This window comes from Talpa europaea (genome assembly GCF_964194135.1).
Source record: "Talpa europaea genome assembly, chromosome: 14".
Lineage (NCBI taxonomy): Eukaryota > Metazoa > Chordata > Mammalia > Eulipotyphla > Talpidae > Talpa > Talpa europaea.
Genome location: NC_140082.1, coordinates 86,792,924 through 86,802,690, shown reverse-complemented (window position 1 = coordinate 86,802,690; position 9,767 = coordinate 86,792,924).

The window sequence follows — 9,767 nt, the reverse complement described above, 5'->3', positions numbered from 1 at the left end:
GCAGCTGGCAAGGAGGGGAGGCGGGGCGGGGGGGGGGGCAGCACTCCCAGCCCTCAGTGACCTTTATGCTCTTTCTTTCCTCTCTCTGGTGTTCTCTCATGGTCTCGCCTTCTCTGTAGTCACGCCACTTGTCTCCTCCCGCAGCCGTCCCTTATGCCCTGGCCTCTAGGATCAGGTGTGCACTTTCACCTGCGTGCACACCCGCACTCCAGGTGTCCACAATCAGGCACGTGTGCCCCGTGCCCACGCTCCCAAGCACCTTCTGCATCAACACGATCAAGGCCGCAGGTGATAGCCACAGAGGATAGTGGCCCCCAAAGCCTGGTTAATTCACTCACCCTACAGTCAGTAACTAGAGTTAAACCGAAACTGCATGGTTAAATTGGCCTCAGACCCAAAAGTGCAAGTCGAGGGCAGCGAGTATCTAAACTTTTGGCTGAGACTTGCTTTTACAGACACAGCAGAGTCTGGAGGCTCAGCGACAGCCCGCGCGGCGCACAGAGGCTGGTGACTGAGACCACAGAGGAGGGTACCTGGAGAAAATTCCTTCATCCTTCATGTAGGAACTGCCCTGTAACTAGCCAGTGATTCAGCCGAGTCCACATTTCTTTGCCCCAATCTGCTTTTCAGCCAGTGAAATTTAACTCCATTGTTCTCAACCCTGGTCCCCAAAACCTATAGAATCTCACTTCCTTTCTTAATTGGGGAGGCAGACTGGCATTAACCTCCTTGCCTACTGATGCACAAATAGAGCTGATTCCTCCTCTGAAACCCCTGGGGCACCACTGGTCTGCTCCCACTCGCTCCACTGTCCAGTAAGGCCGCTGTGACCCTTCAGCTTCAGACTCTCAGAGAGGGGCGGGACGCTAATCTTTCTGGTTTTGATGTTAGGTTTCTCTTGTTGTTGTTGTTGTTGTTGTTGTTAGCACATCAGGGGTGCTAATATCTCTGAGGCACATGCCTGCCTGGATTATCACAGGTGTGAGAGCAACACTTTCCAACAAGCTGTCACTGAATATAACCTCCTGAAAGCTCACCTGAGCACCTGACCAGGCTCCATGGCATCCAAACCCCTGCGTGAGGTGTGGGTCTGTTCCCAACCAGGCCACAGCCAGAGCCCGGGAAACCAAAACTAATGGAGGCTCATAAAGCATGTTCTGCTGAGCAATATAGGCCTCTGTGCCAGGTGCTTGGCTAGTTGTTTGTGAAAACTGGTCGAGCCCATTAAATTGGCTTTACTGTTGAATCACATCCCACTGTTTGCCAAACACATTCTCCTTGCTGAAGAATGAAGCCTGAACGTGTCCCCAGTGGACAGGCTGGAGCCGAGGGGGAAAGTGCTGGGAATCGGGGCCAGGTGCCTGCTCCGCCGCCACCACGCTGATGAATAGAGACAACTGTCTTGCCTCACTGCGACTTGCTGTCCCTTGGAAATCAAGGTTCTGCCTGCTCCACCCTAGTCACAGCCAAGCAGAGGGAGTTAATGAGATGAACCACCACGTGAGAGCATTTTGAAAAGATGAAAGTGCCCTTCAGCTGTAAGAAGGCCGAGTCGGTCACGGAGAAGAAAGAAGGGACAGAAGAACCCGCTGGATTCCACATTTCTCTCTGACTCAGCTCTGCTGCTTGTAGATCAGGTAGAGGCAGAAGACAGCTGGGGGTCTGACTCGCTTCAGAGCCCAGCACTGAGTGATGGAAACCGGGAAGAGGAAGAAAGAGCAGGAGACTGAAAGGCAGATGCACACCCCAAAGTAAGCATCACTTGACTTGCTGGCCAGAGATTTATACCCGTGGCTGAGGGTCTTCTACGCCAAGAGATGGCACAGAATTCCTCCAACACTGCAACACACTTACGTAATTCTATATATAATATAACACACACTGTATATTACATTATATAACACATGCTAGTGTCATCGACAGGATATAGAGAACCTAGATCATATGTAGTAGCATGTTACGTATATTCGCATAGAGCCTATATCCATCGTGTACTGCTGTGCAGCGGGGACATATATTCTGAGAATTTCCTCACTGTGCAAGCATCATAAACTACTCACAGACCGAGGCGGGCCGCCAGCCACACCCCTGGCTATCCACAAGGCCGCCGACGAGGATGCTGCTTGCTCGTTGTTGGCCAAAGTGTCTGTAGGGTAAGGAAAAATGTCAGGCTTTTCTGCCCTCCTGCCATCAGGACAGATGATGGATCCCTGCGGTCCTGAATGCATGCCTGACGGCGGGCACCTGGAGTAGGGTGTGGGCAGATGTAGATGGGATTCACCTGGGCTGAGACTGGGCTTTTAAGGGCGGCGTCACGGGGACGCCAGCAGAAGCCGAAAGAGAAGCAGAGCCATGAGAAGAGCAGAGAGAAGGCCAGAGAGAGCCCAGATAGAGTGAAGATTTGCTGGAGGCTGGGAGGCCTGCCAGCCTCCCGGCCCCCCAGCACCCCTGCCTGGCGTGTACCTGGTAATCCCAGTAAAATAGCCTGCAAAACCACTGAGGGCTCCAGGACTCCTCCTCAACCCAGTCTGCTGGATCAGAAAACCTGCACTGTGCTCCATGTCCTGACCCCACAGTGTCATTATGTGGCGCGTGACTGCAGTCAGGGACTCCAGGGTTGCTGGGCTCTTGCTGAAATTCCCTCATGTTTGAGTGCTGGCTCAAACTTTAGAAAAAAAAGAAGTACCATGTGGGGCAAACAAAACACTGGCAGCCAGAGAGCAGGGGCGTGCTCGGCTGGAGGCTTCCTACCCGACTCCTTCTGGAGGCTGCGTGGCGAGGGGATGCCAGCAAGTGTGTGCATTTGTGCATTTGTTTCATTTTGTCTTGTTTCCTACTTTAAAAAGCTAAAGGTCAAGTTCTGGAATATTTTTTTTTCCTCTCATGATCTCTGTGGCAAAGGGACTTCAAGGTAAACAGTCGCCTTCAGACATTCTGGCTCTTTCTCCCTCCTGCCCCCAGGACCCAGCAGATAAGCAGCTAAATCCGAAGATTTGAAGGGGTTGGATTTCTCCTCCCTCCTCGGGCTGCGGCCTTGTCCTGTCCCCGGTGTTGAAACACAGCGGTGTTTTGTTGACGGCTGTTTCCCTGTGACTGGGCGGTGGGGGAGGGAGACACTGAGGTTTCATTTTACCCGATAAGATGTTATCCTGCCTTAGGAAGCAGGATGAAAAGCAAAGGTGTCCAATGAGCTCCAGGCACGAGCAGGCGGTTCAGCCCTGCACAGCCAACTCCTGTGTCTTCTGAGGCACCGTCAAGGCCACTTGCTGGGGCTCTGCTGCCCAAGGCAGTGGGCACCTTCTCAAGGCAATGCCTCCAACAGTCACAGAGCACCCATGGAGGGTCCCTGCACTAGTGAACCATCTCCCACCAGCACCTGCCTCCCAGCAGCAAGAGAACATTCCAGGTCCCTAAAGCACCAGTGCTGCTATCAAGCATGAGATAACAGGGGCTGGCTCGAATCCCCCACCCCTACCAGACCCCCAGAGAGGGGCTGGCTGCAGTGCCGCAGGAGGTAGAGGGCGTGAAGTGCCCGGGCGAGGGGACAGAAGAAAATGTTCTCAGAGCCTCCCTGCCCAGGCACTTGGATTGCCCGGCCGCCTCCCACCCCCCATCTGCCCCACTTTCTGCAGAACCCTGAGTGGCCCAGGCCCCAGGGTCCATCTCCTTAGTGCTTCCCCATCAAGGCCACTCGGCGTGCAATTTTCTGCAGTGATAATCAGTAAGCTTGCAGGGAAGTGTCTCTCTTCACCCTGGATCAGACAGAGCTGAGGCCTGAAGGCGACCTGCTGCTCTCCCAGCCCCTGCTCCAACGTCATCCCCCCTGGACCCACAGAGGGAGAAGCTGCTGGAGCAGCTGTACTGGGGACAGGGGAAGGGGCCCGCGGCTGGGGGGACTGGGGGATGCTGTGTGAAGAGTCAAGGTGTTGTGGAAGGAAAAAGCCACCCCACAACCCTCCCTTGGCCCATGGGGGCCAACAGTGTCCTGAATTAGGGAGGCTTTGTTTCAGAGGCTCCGCTCTGGAAAAAGCAAGAGCCCATTCTCAGAATGATGCAGGAAGAGAAGAACTGAAGAGAGAAACAGGCAAAGTCGTAGTCCTGCTCGGCTAAAGGCTCCCCCCACAGTCTGAAGGAGGTTTTGGCAGAATCCGCAGGTGAGGATTTACAACAGAAAAGTGCCAGTCGTGGCAAATCATTCCACCTCACGTTCACAGGGGGCCGGGCACCGTGCTAAGTGTCCGGCACCTGTGAATTCTTTGTTTCCTCACAGCAATTCTGTGTGGTAGGCACTTCCAAGCCCCAATTTGCTAAGGAGGAAACTGGAGCACAGAGAGGTTAAGTGAGCTGCCAGTGGTCACACAGCTAACAATTAGCAGAGCCGGGATTTAAAACTCGACCCTGGGAGCGCCTATGGAGGGCTGCCTCCTGCGCTTTGATACTATAAATAATAACAACAAAGGCACAAAGAGCACGTCCTCAGAAACAAGCACTTTATTTCAAAAATATTTTTGTCTAGCACTCTCCTGGTGTAGGCCCCAGAGACAGAGTGGGGAGCAGGTGACAAGGGGTCCTGCCCTCACAGGTTTCTCTCGGAGCAACAGAGAAGTCTCGTCAACTGCTCCTAAAATCAAATGTGTAAGATGCACTTGCAGAAAGTGCAACAAGTAGGATTTTCCTCATTTTGCAGATGAGGAAACTGGGATTTTGGAATAGAATGTAATATAACAAAAAGAACACACCAAATTTTAATTTTTTGAATGTCATTGACATTTGAGTAGGTGCTTAACATATGCCAAAGACCTGACAGTCAGAAGACACTGAAGGAGGGTCTCCCTGGTGGTGCAGGGGGTTAAGACGCAACCTGTGAAGCTGACCGCAGCCACTGCAGCAAGAGTTCGATCCCCGGTCGGCCAGGGAGCAACCCACATGGCGCAGCAGACCTCTCCTGTCTCACCCGCTGCTCCCCTCAGCAGTGTGTTTCAGTCAGTCTGCCTGTTCTGCTCCCCACTTGTCTCTGGTGAATCCTCTCAACCCCGACACCTCTGGCCTATATCCATAAATAAATAAATCTTAAAAAAAAAAGACACTGAAGGATAAACAGAAAAGCCTCCTTCCCCGCCCTGGCCCAGCCCCAATGAGTTCCTAGAGAGACAAATCTGGCAACCACACACACCCCTCCTCTCGCACCCCCGTCCTGCCCCGGGTGCCTCCTGGCGTGGGGCAGCTCCTCGCACAGGCGCATCCACAGTGTCTCAGCCAGTGTCCTGCAGGGGTCTCGGGTAACCTCCAGTCCTTCACTAGCCCAGACAAGGTTGCCCCTAACGATGCAGAAGGTTTCTCATAGGTGAGTGTATCTGCAGAATAAACTTCCAGAATTCCCAGGTACATGGCTACGTGCACTTGTCATTTTGATAGACATTAGCCATGTCAATCATCCCTGAGGTGCCCCCAAGTCACACTCACCCGGGGACAGGAGTGCAGTGTCACCAGAACCCCAAAACAGGGCAAACCTCTGCTTGGAGAATGAAATACTAGGGAGACTGCCCCCTCCCTCACCACTGGGGGACCTTTGGGCAGCCGCTCAACCTCAGCTGCTCAAGTACCTCACCATAGTAGACTTAGGAGCACCCCTGCCCTGTGTTGCTGGGTTGTCCCACACGCAGCCCTATGGAGCCAAGACGAGGGCACTGGAGGACCAGAGAGAGTAGCTCGGGAGAGACAGCTCCACGCCAAGGCCAAGATGGAAGCCCACCATCCCAGCCAGGGGCACGACAGGCCAGCTGGCAGCAGACAGCAGCTAAACGGTTCCGGCTCCAAGCCGGCAGGCACTGCTCAAGCTATGTGACCTTGGACAAGCTGCTCCTTCTCTTCTTCTCTCTTCTGTAAAAAGAGTGAGGCGGCACATGCAAAATACCAAGCAGCTAGCAGAGTCTCAAGCTAGAATCATGATCTGCAGGGCGGAGGGGTGCCAGATCCAGGTCCCCAGACCCCACCATTCCTGAACACATCTACACCTCTCCCTAGACCCCTCCAGTTCTCCACGGAGCATGAGGCCTGTTCTGCCCTTGCAGGCCCTGCAGACCTCCATCTCTGCAGGATCCGTGAGGACAAGGAGTCCAGCATCTCTGTCCCTGGGGCAGGGCCCTAGGCCATTCAGCACAATCCCCAGAGGTCCTTCCTTTCCCCAGTTCACCTCGGACTCCCCAGCTGCCAACCTATGCTTGGTAGTCTCCCCTCCAGAGAAAGCACCTGCACACACCCTGTCTCAGGGGCTGCTTCTAATAGAGCCCAATCGCAACAGTCAGCACCACTGAGTAGAGACCAGAAGGTCTGCGGTGGGACCCAGCACCGTGTGGGTGAGGCAGGCACCACCCACACCAGATCTCAGACTCTCAGGCTCAGAACAGTATATCCATTTCTATTTTTCCTCAACTTTTATTTGCCAACTGTTTACATAACTAGACAATTTGGGGGGGTACAGCTTCACCCCTCCCCATGTGCACATGCTCACTCACCCAGCACTCACCCTTCGGGATGCCCGACTCCCTCCCGGCCTAGCGCCTCCCCCCACCCCAACCAGTATATTTTTCACAGTCTAAGAATTCTTGGGGTTGTGTTTTGCCAGTTTGTTTTCTTTGGTTATTTACTTTTCACCAATGAGTGAAGCCATTCAGTAACTACAATATCTTTCACTCAGGCGCATCACTTCAGGCTCCATCCGTTCTGTCCCAAGATACCATTTCATCTTTTTAATAGCGCAGCTGTGCTTCCGGGAGGACATAGTCCACCGTGTCTTTACCCAGCACGTGTCGCTGGCGCGGAGGTGGTCCCGGTCTTGACTTCTGTGGATACTGCTGCTGTGCGCCCAGGAGAACAGGAAGCTCTTCGTGCTAGAGTTTCACATCCTCCAAGTACCCAGCAGTGGTACTGCTGGATCCTGTGGTATTTCCATTTTCTATTTTTTTTAATAATTTTTTTTATTTTTAAAGATTTATTTTTATTTATTTATTTTATTTATTTATACATGCACTGGGTACAGTCAGAAGCGCGGGAGGGTGAGAGAATTCACCAGAGCCAGAGCGGGGAGCAGAGCAGGCAGAAGGACCGAAGTACACTGCTGAGGGGAGCAGCGGGCGGCAGGAGAGGTCTGCACGCCATGTGGGACCCTCCTCTGGTGGCCGGGGAGCAGCTGGGGATCGAACCGGCACTGCAGAGGCTGTGGGCAGCTTCGCAACCCAGCGCTCAACCGCTGCGCCACCGGGGAGGCCCTCCATTTTCTATTTTTTGAGAAATCTTCACAGCATTTTCCAGGGAGGTTGCACCAAATTACATTCCCGCCAACAGCGGACGAGAGTCTTGTAGAACGACATCTTCTCATAGTTCGGTCACGGATGCTCTGGGGCCTGAGGTGGAGCCTGCTCAGAGGAAGCCGCCACCTCCAAGCATCTAGATTAATCTAGATCCAGATACGGTGCAACTATGACTCAGCTTCTATCAAGAAAGGAAAATGAATGACACTGTCCAAGCACAGATGGAAGATGGAAAGGTCAGGCCTGGGTTGGTTTCCAAACCAAGGCCTGTGATGGCAAAGGGAAGAGCAGGCCGACTCTGAGGCCAAGCCAGGCGAAAGGAATGTAGCACGATCTTTTTCAGGGGGTGAATTCTCTGATAGAAGAAAATCAAGGCCAGGGGCTCCCCTGGTGGCGCAGCAGTTAAGCGCTGGGCTGTGAAGCTGCCCTCAGCCTCTGCAGCACGGGTTCAATACCCGGCCACCAGCGAGGGTCCCACGTGGCGCGCAGATCCTGCCGCCCACTGCTCCCCTCAGCAGTGTATTTCGTCAGTCTGCCTGTTCTGTTCCCCACCCTGGCTCTGGTGAACTCTTTCACCCTCCCGCGCTTCTGATTGTACCCAGTGCTTGTATAAATAAATAAATAAATCTTAAAAAAAAAAGTTAAAAAAATAATAATAAAAAAAAGAAAATCAAGGCCAGCCAAGGGAAAACCTGGCCTCCGAAGCCTGTCCCACGCATGCCCGTTGTTTTGGGTCGTGCGCCCTGGCGGAGTCCTTGGAGAAATCATTTGGCTCAGGTGGTTGGGGTTGAGTCTGCTTTTGCAAATCTGCTCTATCCTCCAGGGTTGGCCTGAATTCACCATTACAGGTTAGGAGGAGAAGAAAAAGTCAAGAGGTTCCGCTGCCTCTTCCAGGAAAGGCAGAATGAACGCCAGCGAAGTTTGGGAGCGGGATCATTAGCGTCTCATTAACGATTCTCATCTCTCACCCAGAGAAGATACAGAAAATCATTGCCTAGGCCACCAGCTATAATTGCCGCTGTCCTTCTGAGCTGGGGGGGGGGGGGAGGGGGAAACAGGCCAGGCCTTGTGGCTTCTTGCAAACAAAAGCCCCATTCGCTAATGAGGCTTCCTAATTTAGGGCAGGAGACACTGGGCTATTATTAGACATGCGTTTCACTTCACTGCGCCACTTCACAAAGGAAACTTTGCTTCTGTAAATTAAAGAACGATTTTTTAAGTGATGGAGGCCACGGGCTAACTTTGTATGAAGCCTCAAACGCTGTCAGGCTTTGGTGCCCAATCGGTAAATTGAACAGACTGGCCAGGCAATCCCACAGACTTTGTGCCACTCCAGCAATCTGTGGTTTTGTTCCTCTCAGCCCTTCTCCCCATAGGACGTCCTTCAGGGCCTCCCTGGTGGCGCAGCAGTTGAAAGCTGGGTTGCAAAGCTGCCCGCGGCCTCTGCAGCGCGGGTTCGATCCCCATCTGCTCCCCGGCCACCAGAGGAGGGTCCCACATGGCGCGCAGACCTCTCCTGCCGCCCGCTGCTCCCCTCAGCAGTGTACTTCGGTCCTTCTGCCTGCTCTGCTCCCCGCTCTGGCTCTGGTAAATTCTCTCACCCTCCCGCGCTTCTGACTGTACCCAGTGCTTGTATAAATAAATAAATCTTTAAAAAAATAAAAAAATAAATTAAATATAAAAAAAGAACGTCCTTCAAAATCCACATTTTTTTAATATTTTATTTTATATAATTCTTACATCATTTTTCATTTTTGCACAATGTATGCATTTCCATTTTGGTTATATTCCCCATACAATTGCACCCCCGCTCCTTATTTTGACCCTAATCCTTCCTCTACCCACCCTCCCCCCCACCCAGTAATGTTACTTGTTGATTTTTACTTTATTATAATTTGTCTTTTTCCTAGTCCCTTATTTAGGTTTTCTAGATTCCTGCTGTGAGTGAGACCATCCGGTATTTTTCTTTTTCTTTCTGGCTTATTTCGCTGAGCATGATCCCTTCCAGCGCCATCCATGTTGCTGCAAATGGCATGAGTTTATCTTTTTTTGCAAAATCCACATTTCTTTTTTTTATTAAAATATATATAATTGTTTAATTTATATTTTATAAATATAAATTTACATTTGTATTAATTTTTTTTAAATATTAAATTTTATTTTTATATTCCCCCACACAATTGCAAACGCCCCATTCTGACCCCAATCCTTCCCCTCCCGCCCCCACCCCCCAAAAAGTGTCTCTGGTTCATAGTTTTTTGTTGATTTTGATTTTCACTTTCTTATATTCATTTTCCTGGTCCCTTATTTAGGTTTTCTAGATTCCTGCTATGAGTGAGACCCTCCGGTATTTTTCTTTTTCTTTCTGGCTTATTTCGCTGAGCATGATCCCTTCCAGCGCCATCCATGTTGCTGCAAATTGCATGTGTTTATCTTTTTTGAATGATGAGTAATATT